General features: G+C 52.5%; 1 pseudogene; it reads right to left on the bottom strand.

Moving 5' to 3' along the window:
* Positions 1 to 405: 405 nt before the first annotated feature.
* Positions 406 to 13,473, bottom strand: LOC143853786 (uncharacterized; annotated as a pseudogene).
* Positions 13,474 to 14,183: the final 710 nt, after the last annotated feature.

Below are 14,183 nucleotides of genomic sequence, written 5' to 3'. Positions count from 1 at the left end.
ATTTGGACTTGCAATCGGTTCTCAAAGTAAAAAACAATCAAGGCCTAAATATAATTATGACCCCAATAGTCAGTTTTGTACGCACAATCGGTTTTCAAAATCCAAAAAAAAAACAGGGCCCCTTAGATATTGCCAATGGTTGGGAGGCTTCACCTGGAACTAAATCACATAAGAGCTGTATAAAACATGATTGAGAAAGCAAGCTTTCAAAAATTTGTGTGGAATGCACTTTAACAGAACTTATAATTTAGTAAGCTGTACATGGCTTCTACATTGTCCAGGCCCTTCTAGCTGGAATCTTCTAGCTGCAATCCGATTGATAGGCACTTTGGGTCTTCCCTGAAAAAACCCTAATATTTTTCCTATAGGCTGACTGCTAAAATTTTTCAACAGTCAGTCTGCTTCAATCCAGAAAACATGGAACACATCAAAATCTGTCATTTGCTCCCAATAAGTGCTAAGAAGCACTGTTGTAAAGATGTCCATCTATGTCTGGAACAAATCCTTTATCCATCATTTCATCTCTAACAATATCATAGGTGACTCTATTTGGTATCAATCCCTTCTCCAACATCTCATTCAAAAGTTTATTTGCTTCTTCAAGCTTCCCTTTTCCACAGAGTCCCCTAATAAGCACATTATAAGTGACAACATTTGCCCTCCTGCCTTCCTTCTCCATCCTCATCCTCACATTCAAAGCAGCCTTCATGTTTCCTTCTTTACAGAACCCATCCATCAAAGTATTGTAAGTCACATGACTTGGATTCAAACCCACCTCAAACATCTCTTCCAATAGCCTAACTGCCTTTCTTGACTCGCCTTCCCTGCATAACGAGCCGATCAGAATGTTATAAGTCACAAGATCAGCTCTTACATTCTTCTCCTCCATTTCATCCAAAAGCTTAGTAGCCCCCTCTGTTAGGCCTAAAATCGGTAACAGGTTATGGTAGGGCTGGGTGGTCCGGGCTAACGAGCCACGACTGAGGGGCTGGTTGAGTCCTGCGCTGCACAGAGTACAGACAAGAAAGAAAAGGGTCAGAGGACCAACCCGGAGTGATACTCCGGACGGGCGCTTCGACACTCAAGTCAGTATGAGCAGGAGTGCAGAGCAATGTCAGAGCAAAAAGCTTAGAGTTTTGGCTCTCAGTTTTTCAGGACCCTCACCTTAGCACAAGTTAAGGCTATTTATAGTGATTCTGAGCCACCTGTCTAGGACAGGTGGTAGTTCTGAGCCAGGTGGTGGCCTCTGTATGGACCAGGTTTCATACCTAAGGAGGGTAGGTGGAGGTCCCTGATTGGTCCAGGTGTCACACCTAGTGGAGACAGGTGTTGGCTTTCCAACGGTCCTTGTGAGGGCCACGTGCCAGAAGCTAATTGGATGCTGAGTTCGGACCCCTCAGTGCTGAGTCCGGATTGCTGAGTCCGGATTCCCTCAGTGCTGAGTCCGGACCCTATCAGTTGCCCCCTGGTTCTTCAAGCCATGAAAGTGGCTAGAAGAAGCAAAGAGAAGGTAAAGACAGCGTCGGACCGGCCTTAAGACCTCCTGGCGGCTGAGGCCGGGCTCAGACTCAGCTAGGAGAAATAGTGGCTGGACAGGAGACCCCTGGCGTCTTGGCCTGGCCTTGGCGTTTGGCCTGCAGGAGTACGGCCGGGCAGAAGGCATTCGGCTATCCAGCACGGCTAAATTTTTGACCAGAGGTCTGGGCGGCCAGGCTTCCTGGACGTCCTTGGTTCAGGAGGTTACGTGGTCCTGTTCGACTAAGGCTGTGGGCGGCCAGCCGGGCAGGTTTTTTGTCGCCTAGCGCTTTTGTCGTCTAGCGAACGCGCCATATCCTGTCCGGACAGCCGGACAGGTCTTTTGTCTTTTGAATTATCCTGTCCGGACGGCCGGACAGGTCTTTTGTCGTCTAGCGAACGCGCCATATCCTGTCCGGACAGCCGGACAGGTCTTTTGTCGTCTAGCGCTTTTGTCGTCTAGCGAACGCGCCATATCCTGTCCGGACAGCCGGACAGGTCTTTTGTCGCCTAGCGCTTTTGTCGTCTAGCGAACGCGCCATATCCTGTCCGGACAGCCGGACAGGTCTTTGCCTTTTGAATTACCCTGTCCGGACAGCCGGACAGGTCTTTTGTCTTTTGAATTATCCTGTCCGGACAGCCGGACAGGTCTTTGTCTTCTAAACGCGCCATATCCTGTCCGGACAGCCGGACAGGTCTTTGCCTTTTGAATTATCCTGTCCGGACAGCCGGACAGGTCTTTGTCTTCTAGCGCTTTTGTCGTCTAGCGAACGCGCCATATCCTGTCCGGACAGCCGGACAGGTCTTTTGTCGCCTAGCGCTTTTGTCGTCTAGCGAACGCGCCATATCCTGTCCGGACAGCCGGACAGGTCTTTTGTCGCCTAGCGCTTTTGTCGTCTAGCGACCGCGCCATATCCTGTCCGGACAGCCGGACAGGTCTTTGCCTTTTGAATTATCCTGTCCGGACAACCGGACAGGTCTTTGTCTTCTAAACGCGCCATATCCTGTCCGGACAGCCGGACAGGTCTTTGCCTTTTGAATTATCCTGTCCGGACAGCCGGACAGGTCTTTGTCTTCTAAACGCGCCATATCCTGTCCGGACAGCCGGACAGGTCTTTGCCTTTTGAATTATCCTGTCCGGACAGCCGGACAGGTCTTTGTCTTCTAAACGCGCCATATCCTGTCCGGACAGCCGGACAGGTCTTTGCCTTTTGAATTATCCTGTCCGGACAGCCGGACAGGTCTTTGTCTTCTAAACGCGCCATATCCTGTCCGGACAGCCGGACAGGTCTTTGCCTTTTGAATTATCCTGTCCGGACAGCCGGACAGGTCTTTTGTCTTTTGAATTATCCTGTCCGGATAGCCGGACAGGTCTTTTGTCGCCTAGCGCTTTGGGACCTGTGCCTTGTATTTAATGCAGGCGGCGTATTTAATGCGAGCGGCGCATTTAATGCGGAAGGCGACGTGGCGCACTCCGGCTGGCGGAAAGGGGCGGGATTTTTCCCGCTCTTCTCAGGTTCTCTATAAATACAGAAGTTTACTCTTCATTTCTTACTTTTCATCTTTTACTCTCCTCCTCTTCTGTTCGGCTACTCAAGTTTTCTGCCCGCTTCGGATCAGTGAGCCCGGAGGTCCTCGTCCAACACTTCAGTTCGGTAATCTTTTTTAGCTTTTAGCTTTTCTTTTCTTCCTTTTTTATGTCTAGCACTAGTTCGGAGACGGACTCCAGTTCAAAGGAGTCCGGTTCGACCAGTACCGCATCGGGGTCCGAGGCGTCGGAGAGGGCGGTTCCGGCCTCGCCTATAGTGGAGGCCGGTGTTGAGGGCGAAGAGCTAGTGATCATAATAGACGAGGAGAGCGGTGAGGAAATGAGCGTGGATTTAGACACAATTCCGGCCTGTGGGGACGGACCGGACCGGGTAGAAACCAGCGACGATGATGAGGACGTCGAAGCGGCAGTTCCTCAATCGTCGCGTATGCCAGTCGAGGTGCTAGCGGAGGCACAGATGGAAGCCAACCCGCAGTATAACATCGGGGCCCTATACGAGGTGAACCATCTGTGGCCGAACAGGCTTCAGATCGTCAGGGACAAATACTGTATTCCTAGCCGGTACATTCTGAGGGCGGCTGTCGAAGGGGATCGGGCCAGCAACGATAGCGCAGACCTCTGCGTATATGAGGAGGCCTTTCGGGCCGGGCTTAGGCTCCCCTTCCACCCCTTCTTTACGGACGCACTGAATTATTACGGGCTGGCAGTTACACAGGTCGTCCCAAACTCTTGGAGAACACTGATCGGCTTCTTGTACCTTCTTGAAGTCCGGCTCCGTAGGAACCCCACCGTGCCCGTCTTCAGGATGTGTGCGCACCTGAAGAGGCATAAGGACGGCGGCTGGATCTACATTAGCCAGAGGCCTGAAATGAAAATGATCACTGGGATACCTTCTTCCATTCACACATGGAAGAACAGGTTCTTCTATGTAAAGGACACCGCGCCGGGCTCGCAGTGGCCGTTCTCATTACAATGGAGAACGCCGGACACTCGACGCCTTAGTAAGAAACCAGCCCTCGAGGACTATGACCATATGACCTTCGCTCTGATCAAAGAAGAGCTCAAGCGAGGTCCAGTACACTGCTCAGAGTTCGAAGAAGAGGCCGAGCTGGTCGCACTCGGGGTCAGTCGTGCGACGCCGGCACGTACGTAGATACTATAGGATAACATTTATTTTTCTGAAGTGTTTTTCAACTTTCATATTTCTGACTGCGCTCCGTTCTCTTTTGCAGAAATGGTGAAGCAGATGTCCCTTTTGGACAGAATCAAGCAGTCCTCGGGCGCGTCCCCAGCACAGGAGCAGCCCCAAACAAAGGGCAAGAAGAGGAAGGTGCCGGAGTCGACTCCGCCGATGGTCGCGCTGGCTAAGCCTCTGAAAAGCAGCCGGGCGACGCATAAGCTTGCCCTATCGAGCCGGGCAGACACCACGGGTCAGAGCTCCAAGTCCGGAGCGGCGACAGGGTCAAAGCACGGCGGGGCAGTACTGAGTATGCCGGCTACTGCATCGGTTGGAGGCGACAACGTCTTCCGCCCGAACTAGGCCGTGCAGAAAACGGACACCGGCCTGGGGGATACCCGGGTGGCCACAGAGTTGATGTACAAGGGCGTCCTCCCACGCGACCGGTTAGCAGTCGAAAAAGAGGTGCCGGAGACCTGCGAAGCGGCAATCAGCTCCGCCCTCTATCAACTCCAGGTCTACTCAAGGGATATGGCCAAGAAGCGATATCTCTTCTCTGAGACGATCACAAGGATCGAGTCCGAAAAGGCCCAGCTCCAGAAGGAGAACGGCGAGCTCACTGAAGCCGTCCAGATCAAAGAAGCTGAACTCAACAGCTTACAGGACGAACTGCAGAGGGTCAAAAACCAGGCCGTGCAGGATCTCCTAAGTTCGGCAGAGAGGGCCGGAAGGAAGGAGAAGGCGGCCGTGGAGAAGGCCGTGAAAGAAACTGAGGAGAGGAAGGAGGCCCAGCACTTCGACTTAGGCCTCCAGGCCTACAGGGCGGGTTTCCTTCTCTGCTCCGAGCAGGTGAAGAAGCTTCACCCCGACATCTCCTTGGACGGGCTAACCGTTCCGTATGCACCTCCAGAGGATGAGGAAGATGAGGAGGAAGACGAACCGGACTCCTCCCGGCCTATTGAGGTAGATGCGGAGGTGACTGTGGCCGCCGTCTCCTCGGCGGAGGGTGGCGAGCTTGCAGCCCTCACTCCCGCAGAGGTCGTCACCGAGGTGGTGGCAGACGAGGAGGCCTGAGCAGCAGCCTTCTTTCTTTTTTGGTGATACGTTTTTTGTAACGCCTATTCTTTGTAAGCCAGCTCGGCGAAGAGAGCAATTTTGTAATACGAATACTGAATACAAATACATTTTTGTTCACCTGTCTGTACAGCATTCTTATTTTTTTGTACGTATTATTTCTGTGCTGCATCGAGAACCGAGCTGGAAATATTTGAAGGTGGTTTCCACTGCGGGCGTCCTGGCTGGAACTGATCTCCAAGCCACTAGGATGAGCCGGAGTGCACCACTGCTGCTCGTCCTAAGTCTGCGAGAACCGAGCTGGAAGCTTGGTACTCAAACACTTAGGAAATCTTCGAAGGTGGTTTCCACTGCGGGCGTCCTGGCTGGAACTGATCTCCAAGCCACTAGGATGAGCCGGAGTGCACCACTGCTGCTCGTCCTAAGTCTGCGAGAACCGAGCTGGAAGCTTGGTACTCAAACACTTAGGAAATCTTTAAAGGTGGTTTCCATTGCGGGCGTCCTGGCTGGAACTGATCTCCAAGCCACTAGGATGAGCCGGAGTGCACCACTGCTGCTCGTCCTAAGTCTGCGAGAACCGAGCTGGAAGCTTGGTACTCAAACACTTAGGAAATCTTTGAAGGTGGTTTCCACTGCGGGCGTCCTGGCTGGAACTGATCTCCAAGCCACTAGGATGAGCCGGAGTACACCACTGCTGCTCGTCCTAAGTCTGCGAGAACCGAGCTGGAAGCTTGGTACTCAAACACTTAGGAAATATTTGAAGGTGGTTTCCACTGCGGGCATCCTGGCTGGAACTGATCTCCAAGCCACTAGGATGAGCCGGAGTACACCACTGCTGCTCGTCCTAAGTCTGCGAGAACCGAGCTGGAAGCTTGGTACTCAAACACTTAGGAAATATTTGAAAGTGGTTTCCACTGCGGGCGTCCTGGCTGGAACTGATCTCCAAGCCACTAGGATGAGCCGGAGTACACCACTGCTGCTCGTCCTAAGTCTGCGAGAACCGAGCTGGAAGCTTGGTACTCAAACACTTAGGAAATATTTGAAAGTGGTTTCCACTGCGGGCGTCCTGGCTGGAACTGATCTCCAACCCACTAGGATGAGCCGGAGTGCACCACTGCTGCTATACGCTGATGTCTAAATAAGTTACTCAAAGAGGGACAATTGTTCGGGAAACTTATTTTATTCATTACAGAACTTGGATGATTACAGCAGTTCTTTACAAGGCAAACAAAATTACTGATAGTAATTCCGAAGATTTCTAGAATTCCAGGCGTGTGGTAGCATCTGTTCGTCGAGGGACTCTAACCGATAGCTTCCTGGACGGATGACTTCTTTGATTCGGTATGGTCCTTCCCAGGTCGGAGAGAGCTTGCCCACGCTTCTTGGCTGGGAAACGGAGGCTTTCCTCAGGACTAGGTGGCCAGCACGGAATTCTCTTGGTCGGATCTTGACGTCATGATATCTGGATATTTTCTGTTTATAGGCCGCCGTCCTGATCTGAGATTCCTCTCGGACTTCCTCAAGCAAGTCAAGGTTGGCACGGAGTCCGTCCCCGTTGAGCTGCTCACTGAAATGGACGATCCTTGGGGAGGGGACGCCGATGTCAACCGGGATCACTGCTTCTGTTCCGAAGGAGAGATTGAAGGGTGACTCGCCTGTGGCCGTACGCGGAGTAGTCCGATACGCCCAGAGCACATGATACAGTTCGTCTGCCCAACGCCCGGCCTTGCCATCCAGTCTCTTCTTTATCCCCTGCAAGAGGGTCCTGTTCGTCACCTCTGTTTGCCCATTCGTCTGAGGATGTGCCACAGATGTGAATCTCTGCTCTATGTGCAGGTCAGAACAAAACTTTCGGAAGTTCCTCGAGTCGAACTGCTTGCCATTGTCCGTTATGAGGACCCGGGGGATTCCGAACCTGCACACCACTGATTTCCAGAAGAAGTTCTGTACATTCTGCTCAGTGATCTTGGCTAGAGGCTCTGCTTCTACCCATTTGGTGAAATAATCAATGGTGACAACGACGAACTCACGGCCTCCCGAGGCCGGCGGAAAGGGGCCCAGAATATCCATTCCCCATACTGCGAAGGGAAGAGGACTGATGATCGGGGCCATCGGAACGGGTGGCTGGTGGACGGTTGGAGAGAACTTCTGGCACTTCTCACACTTTTTCACAAGGCTCAGCGCGTCCTTCCTCAATGTAGGCCAGTACAGACCTCTCAGGAGGATTTTAATGGCCAGGGCCTTGCCCCCGAGGTGCTCTCCGCAGATTCCTTCATGGGTTTCCTGCAGGGCTAACAAGGCATCACTGGGGCGAAGACACTTCAGATACGGGAGGGTATACGACCTCTTGTATAGAGTCTCGCCATCCAGTGAAAACCTCGCTGCCCTCTGCGTGACCTTACGGGCCTCCTTCCTCTCTCCCGGGAGCTCTCCGCTGCGCAGATACCTGATTATCTCATCCATCCAGCACGGCTCGTCGTCAATCTGCATCACCACAACGGACTGGGCATCGATACTGGACCTCCTCAGAAACTCCATGCGAATTTCTCTGAGGGCGGTGTAACCCGATGCCGCAAGCTTTGATAACACATCTGCCTTTACATTCTCTGCTCGGGGGATTCTGACGACCTCAAAGCTTTTGAAATGAACGGCCAGACCGCGAACCCTTCCCAGGTACTTGATCATTCGCTCTTCACGGGCTTCATATACTCCCTGGATCTGACAGACGACCAGCTGTGAATCGCAGTACGCCCTTAACCTCTGAGCACGGGTCTGTACAGCGAGATTCATCCCGGCTATGAGCGCTTCATATTCTGCTTCATTGTTGGACGCACGGAAACCAAACCTCAGGGCGTAGTTCAGGACGAAGTCCTCTGGTCCGGTGAGAACTAGTCCTGCACCACACCCTGTCTTGTTCGATGACCCATCCACATAAACTTCCCAGAGCGGCTCTTCATCAAAAACTGGGTGCGCGATGACGGACTCAGTTCCGGGGGGCGGTGATGCTCTGAAAACGACTCGAGGCTCCGGTACAGCCGGCTCTGCCTCTGGAGATGGAACTGCTACCAGCCCGGGGTCTGGGTCCGGAACTGTGCACTCGGCTATGAAGTCAGCGAGAATCTGAGCTTTGATCGCCGGCCTGGGTAGATACTTGATATCAAACTCACTGAGCTCCACGGCCCACTTGACAAGTCGGCCCGAAGTGTCTGGCCGGTGGAGGATCTGTCTGAGAGGCTGCCCTGTCAAGACCTTGATTGTGTGCGCCTGGAAGTACGGCCTTAGCTTCCGGGCCGCCATGATAAGGGCGCACACAAGCTTTTCTACTCGCTGATATCTGGTCTCTGCATCGTGGAGGACCTTGCTCACATAGTAGATTGGCTTTTGCTGGTTAGACTCTTCTTTGATCAGTACTGCCGCAACTGCCAAGGGTCCCGCTGAGAGGTACAGAATCAGCTCTTCTCCTGGCTCCGGCGTGGACAACAAGGGAGGGGAGGACAAGTATTGCTTCAGCTCCTCGAACGCTGCTTGACATTCCGGAGTCCAGGGCGCGGTTTTTATACCTTTGATCGCATTGAAGAACGGGAGGCATCTCTCGGCGGATTTAGAAATAAACCGCCCCAGAGCTGCCACCAGTCCGGTCAGTCGCTGTACCTCTCTGATAGTGCTGGGAGGAGTCAGCTCCATTACCGCCTTGATCTTCTCCGGATTCGCCTCTATTCCTCTCTGGCTTACCATGAAGCCCAGGAATTTGCCTGCTCCGACGCCAAACGTACATTTGGTCGGATTAAGCTTCATGTTGTGCTCCCTCAAGACTTGGAAGGCCTCTTCGAGGTCGGAGACGTGGTTGGAAGCACTTCTGCTCTTCACTAGCATATCATCAACGTAGACCTCCATGTTTCGACCGATCTGATTTCTGAACAGCTTGTTGACGAGACGCTGGTAAGTGGCTCCTGCATTCTTCAGTCCGAAAGGCATCACCCGATAGCAATAAGTCCCCTGGTCGGTAACGAATGATGTCTTCGGGATGTCTGACTCGTACATTCTGATTTGATTGTATCCTGAGAAAGCATCCATGAAACTGAGCAGCTCGTGACCTGCTGTAGCGTCAATGAGCTGGTCTATTTTTGGGAGTGGGTAGCTGTCCTTTGGGCAGGCCTTGTTCAGGTCTGTGAAGTCTATACAGGTCCTCCACTTCCCGTTGGACTTTTTTACCATTACCACATTCGCGAGCCAGTCCGGATACTGGATCTCACGAATGAAATCGGCCTTCAAAAGCCTCTCCACCTCTTCTCTGATGGCTATCCGCCTTTCCGGTGCAAAGTGTCTACGCTTCTGCTTCACGGGCTTGCAGGTCTGATCGACACCGAGCTCGTGGGTGCTAATCGACGGGTCAATGCCGGGCATGTCTGAAGGAGTCCAGGCAAAGACATCTGCATTGGCCCTGAGGAACTGAGCGAGATCCTGCTGCGCGGCCTCTGGCAGGGCAGAGCCGATCTGGACAACCCTCAGTTCGTCATCGATGTTCAATTGAATAGAGATGAGGTCCTCTGCGGGCTCGTTGACTGTGACCTGCGCTTCGTCTCTCAGATCGTACAGCTCGATTGGAAGGGATCAAACGCATTCTTCCCTCTCAGCGCTGCCGCATAGCATTGTCTTGATTGGGGCTGATCCCCTCTGACTTCACCTACGCCTCCTGGCGTAATGAACTTCATCTTCTGATGATAAGCGGAGGGAATCGCTCGGAGGAGGTTCTGGCCGGGGCGTCCTAGAATGGCGTTATAGGCCGACTTGGCCTTAACCACCAGGAAAGTCACCATTGCGAAGGACTGGCGGGGCGGCTCCCCGATAAGAACTGGAAGCTCAATCTGCCCTTCGACCTTGACAACTTCTCCTGAGAACCCGAACAGATCTGAGTTGGCCGGCTTCAGACGGTCAGCTCCGATCATCATCTGTTCGAAGGCGTGATAGTAGAGGATGTCGGCGGAGCTCCCGTTGTCGACCAGGATCTTCTTCATTTCCCAGTTCGCCACTAGCATTGTGACGACCAGGGCATCATCATGCGGGAGGATCAGACCGTCAATATCTGCCTCCGAAAAGGATATCTCATTTTCTGGCTCGGCCCTCTTGCTGCAGGTATGGACGGCGTTGACCTGCCGGGCATAGGTTCTGCGGGCCGATGAAGAGGTCCCTCCCGCGGTCGGCCCTCCTGAAATGGTACCAATAACACCATGAGGTTGAAGTTGAGGTTGAGGTACCTGAGGAGGGAGAACGGCCGGGGCTGGAGCCTGGATGCGGTCGCCCAGGGGTTGGGCGTCTCGAGGACTTCTGTCTCTGGACCTCGGGTTGTCCTGACGCTCCCTTCTGTTGTCATTATTTTTTAAGTACCTCCCAAGGTACCCTCTGCTTATCAGCTGCTCGATCTCCTCCTTGAGGTGAATACAGGCGTTGGTGTCGTGGCCGTGGCTCTTATGGAACCGGCAATACCTGGACATGTCTTGGGTGCCTGCCTCTGGCGTCTGCTTCTTCGGCCACCGGATGAAGTCTTCTTTCCGGATGGCTGCCAAAATTTGAGCCCTAGATGCGGTGAGGGGCGTGTAGCGCTCCCTCGTCGGGGGGCTCCTCTCTTTTCGAGGCCGGGGGGAGCTCCTTTCCTTCCGGGACGGGCTGCTCTCCTTCCTCTGGGGTCTGTCATCCCTACGCTGCTTGGCGGGGTTCTTCTCCTCTGGTCTTCTCTTGCTGACGGAATCCAGGGCAGCGAGAGTCTCCTCGACGGAGATGTACTCCTCCGCCCCGGTCATCAGATCTGCCAAGGACTGCGGATTTCGCCGGGCGACTGCTCTTCGGAAGTCGGTGGACCGGGCTCCGGCCAGAAGAGCATTCGTTGCCGCGGAGGGATCCAGGTTGGGTACCTGAACGGCCTCCCTGTTGAACCGGCCAACGAACGCTTTTAAGGCCTCACCGTCTTCCTGCCTCAGGGCCATCAGTGAAGCCGTCGTCTTTCGAGGCCTTCTGCTGCTCATGAAATGCCGGGCCAGGTCGTCCCCGAAGTCGTCGAAATTGTCAACGGACTTGGGCTTCAGCCGTGAGTACCAGTCTCTCGCGGCTCCAGTTAATGTGGTGGGGAGTGCCCTGCAAAGGAACCCGTCCGACGCCCCGTGGAGAAGCATTGTCGTCCTGAAGGTCTGTAGATGATCCACGGGATCGGTGGTCCCATCATATTGCGGGATCTGCGGCATCTTGAAGCCCAAGGGGACTGCCGCACCGAGTACCCTGTCTGTGAAAGGGGGATTGCTACTGAAGATCCTTGAAGCAGGGCGGCCATGATCTCTAGCCAGCTCCTCGATTCTGTTATCGATCTTCTGGATTCTCAGTAACATCGGATCATCCCTCTGTTCGGCCAGACGGGCAGGTCTACTCCTTACGGCTGATGGGCTCCTTGCGGATCCGGACTGGCTGAGGGGACTCCTTCGCCGGTGCCGCGATCCCTCTCCGTGCATAGGGTCTCTCTTGCTGCCCCGTTTCTGCACGGAGGGAGATCGTGACCGGTGATGCTGACGAGGCTCAGGGCGCACGTTCCTATCCCGCGAGTGGTGGTCTCTTCTGGTGGAGTGACGAGTTTGGTCGCGGGGTGGAGACGCGCGTTCTCTGCGGGAGCTTTCTCCCCTCTGAACGGGTCGAGAAACCTCGACGGGGTGTTGCTGGAGTGCGGGAGCCGCATTCCTGAACTGCGCAACTACAGCGGTCATTTCCTGAAAAAGGGCCCTCATCTCCCTCGGGGTCGGGGTGGGGTCTGAACGGTCCGAGTGGGGCGAAGTCCGCTCCACGGCCGCCCCGACCTCCACCTGTGAGGCCAGACGCTCACTTCGTCCTTCACGGGGGGCCGTAGCCCGGGTATCCCGAGAAGTCGGAGGTGCTCGCTTGCCGGTCTGTCCTACCATTTTTATCTGGGTGAGATTTCGAACAGCTTTTTGTTGCGGCGTCCCACGGATGGCGCCAAATCTGTTAGGCCTAAAATCGGTAACAGGTTATGGTAGGGCTGGGTGGTCCGGGCTAACGAGCCACGACTGAGGGGCTGGTTGAGTCCTGCGCTGCACATAGTACAGACAAGAAAGAAAAGGGTCAGAGGACCAACCCGGAGTGATACTCCGGACGGGCGCTTCGACACTCAAGTCAGTATGAGCAGGAGTGCAGAGCAATGTCAGAGCAAAAAGCTTAGAGTTTTGGCTCTCAGTTTTTCAGGACCCTCACCTTAGCACAAGTGAAGGCTATTTATAGTGATTCTGAGCCACCTGTCTAGGACAGGTGGTAGTTCTGAGCCAGGTGGTGGCCTCTGTATGGACCAGGTTTCATACCTAAGGAGGGTAGGTGGAGGTCCCTGATTGGTCCAGGTGTCACACCTAGTGGAGACAGGTGTTGGCTTTCCAACGGTCCTTGTGAGGGCCACGTGCCAGAAGCTAATTGGATGCTGAGTTCGGACCCCTCAGTGCTGAGTCCGGATTGCTGAGTCCGGATTCCCTCAGTGCTGAGTCCGGACCCTATCACCCTCCATGTCTGAATTCATACAAAAACCTCCAATCAAACAATTATAAGTAGAAACATTAGCACACACCCATCTCTCAATCATCAATCCACGCAATCCAATCGCTAACTCCATTTGCCCATTCTTACAATATCCATCCATCAGAGTATTAAAAGTTACAACAGTAGGAATCAAACCTTGACCCACAATATCATCCAACAACTTCCTTGCTTCATTCAACATCCCTTTCTTTGAAAACCCATTAATCAAAGCATTAAATGTCACAACATTCGGCTTAACATTCGAACCTCGCATCTCATCAAGTAAAGCAAGACCTTCATCAACCTTCCCTTCATTGCAAAATCAATTAATCAAAGAACTGTATGTGATCACATTGGGTGACAAACTTTGCTTCTTCATTTCATCAAACAACTTCAATGCAGATAAAGTGTTCTCATCCTTGCAAAACCCATCAATCAAAATGTTGAAAGTAATCTCACTGGGATTGATTTTCTTTGACACCATTTCTCTCAGAAAACCCTCTGCTTTGTACATTTTCCCCACCCTACCCATCTTACAATACCCATCAATCAATGTATTATACGTAATTACAGACGACGAAAAACCCCAAACAATCATATAATATGGCAGATCCTCCCATATTATATTTCCAGGTTTTATAAATCTCAGGATGCAGGAGAGATTTTTAAAACCTGAATTTCTCACTTAAAATCCAAGAAACGTTGTCAGGCATACAGCATCTTGATCATGAACCCTCTTTTATACTGTTTTCAAACTAAAAACTTGGATTCTAAAATCCGCGTATCCAAACGGCCCTAAAGTAATAAAAATTAGAGGGTATTTTCATAAAGGGCTGTGATAAATCGACCCCCATCTCTCTCCCTCTCTCTCTGCCCTGCCTTATATGGGGGTCTATTTAAGATATATGGGGGTTGATTTATCACTGCCCTTTCATAAACTAGTATAATAAACTGGGATTTAGGATGCTCCCACGGGCATTTCTTAGCTGTTATGATCGGATCGGTAATCATTTTAGATCCTATGATAAGGTCCCCAGATGCGTCCATGGATCGCGTCCATGGATCTGTAATGTGTCTAGACCGTGGCCGTTTAAGTTCGGATTCAGATGGTCCATCGGACCCCGACACTCGACCCCGACACTCCTCCTACACTCAAGTAATAAAAAGAGGTCGAATATATATCATTTCCCTCAAAATACTTTAATTTATGTGGGTCCCACTTTTTTTTTATTAGTCTTGCTGCTCCACTAATAATTCTCACACGACTTTCCTATCTGATCAAAATGCATTTTTTTTGGCCTGCTGATG

This window comes from Tasmannia lanceolata, unplaced genomic scaffold, assembly GCF_043159265.1.
Source record: "Tasmannia lanceolata isolate RefF3 unplaced genomic scaffold, GAP_Taslan_0.1 ptg000020l, whole genome shotgun sequence".
NCBI lineage: Eukaryota > Viridiplantae > Streptophyta > Magnoliopsida > Canellales > Winteraceae > Tasmannia > Tasmannia lanceolata.
Note: the sequence above shows the minus strand (reverse complement) of the source record. Positions and strands in the feature narration are given on the sequence as shown.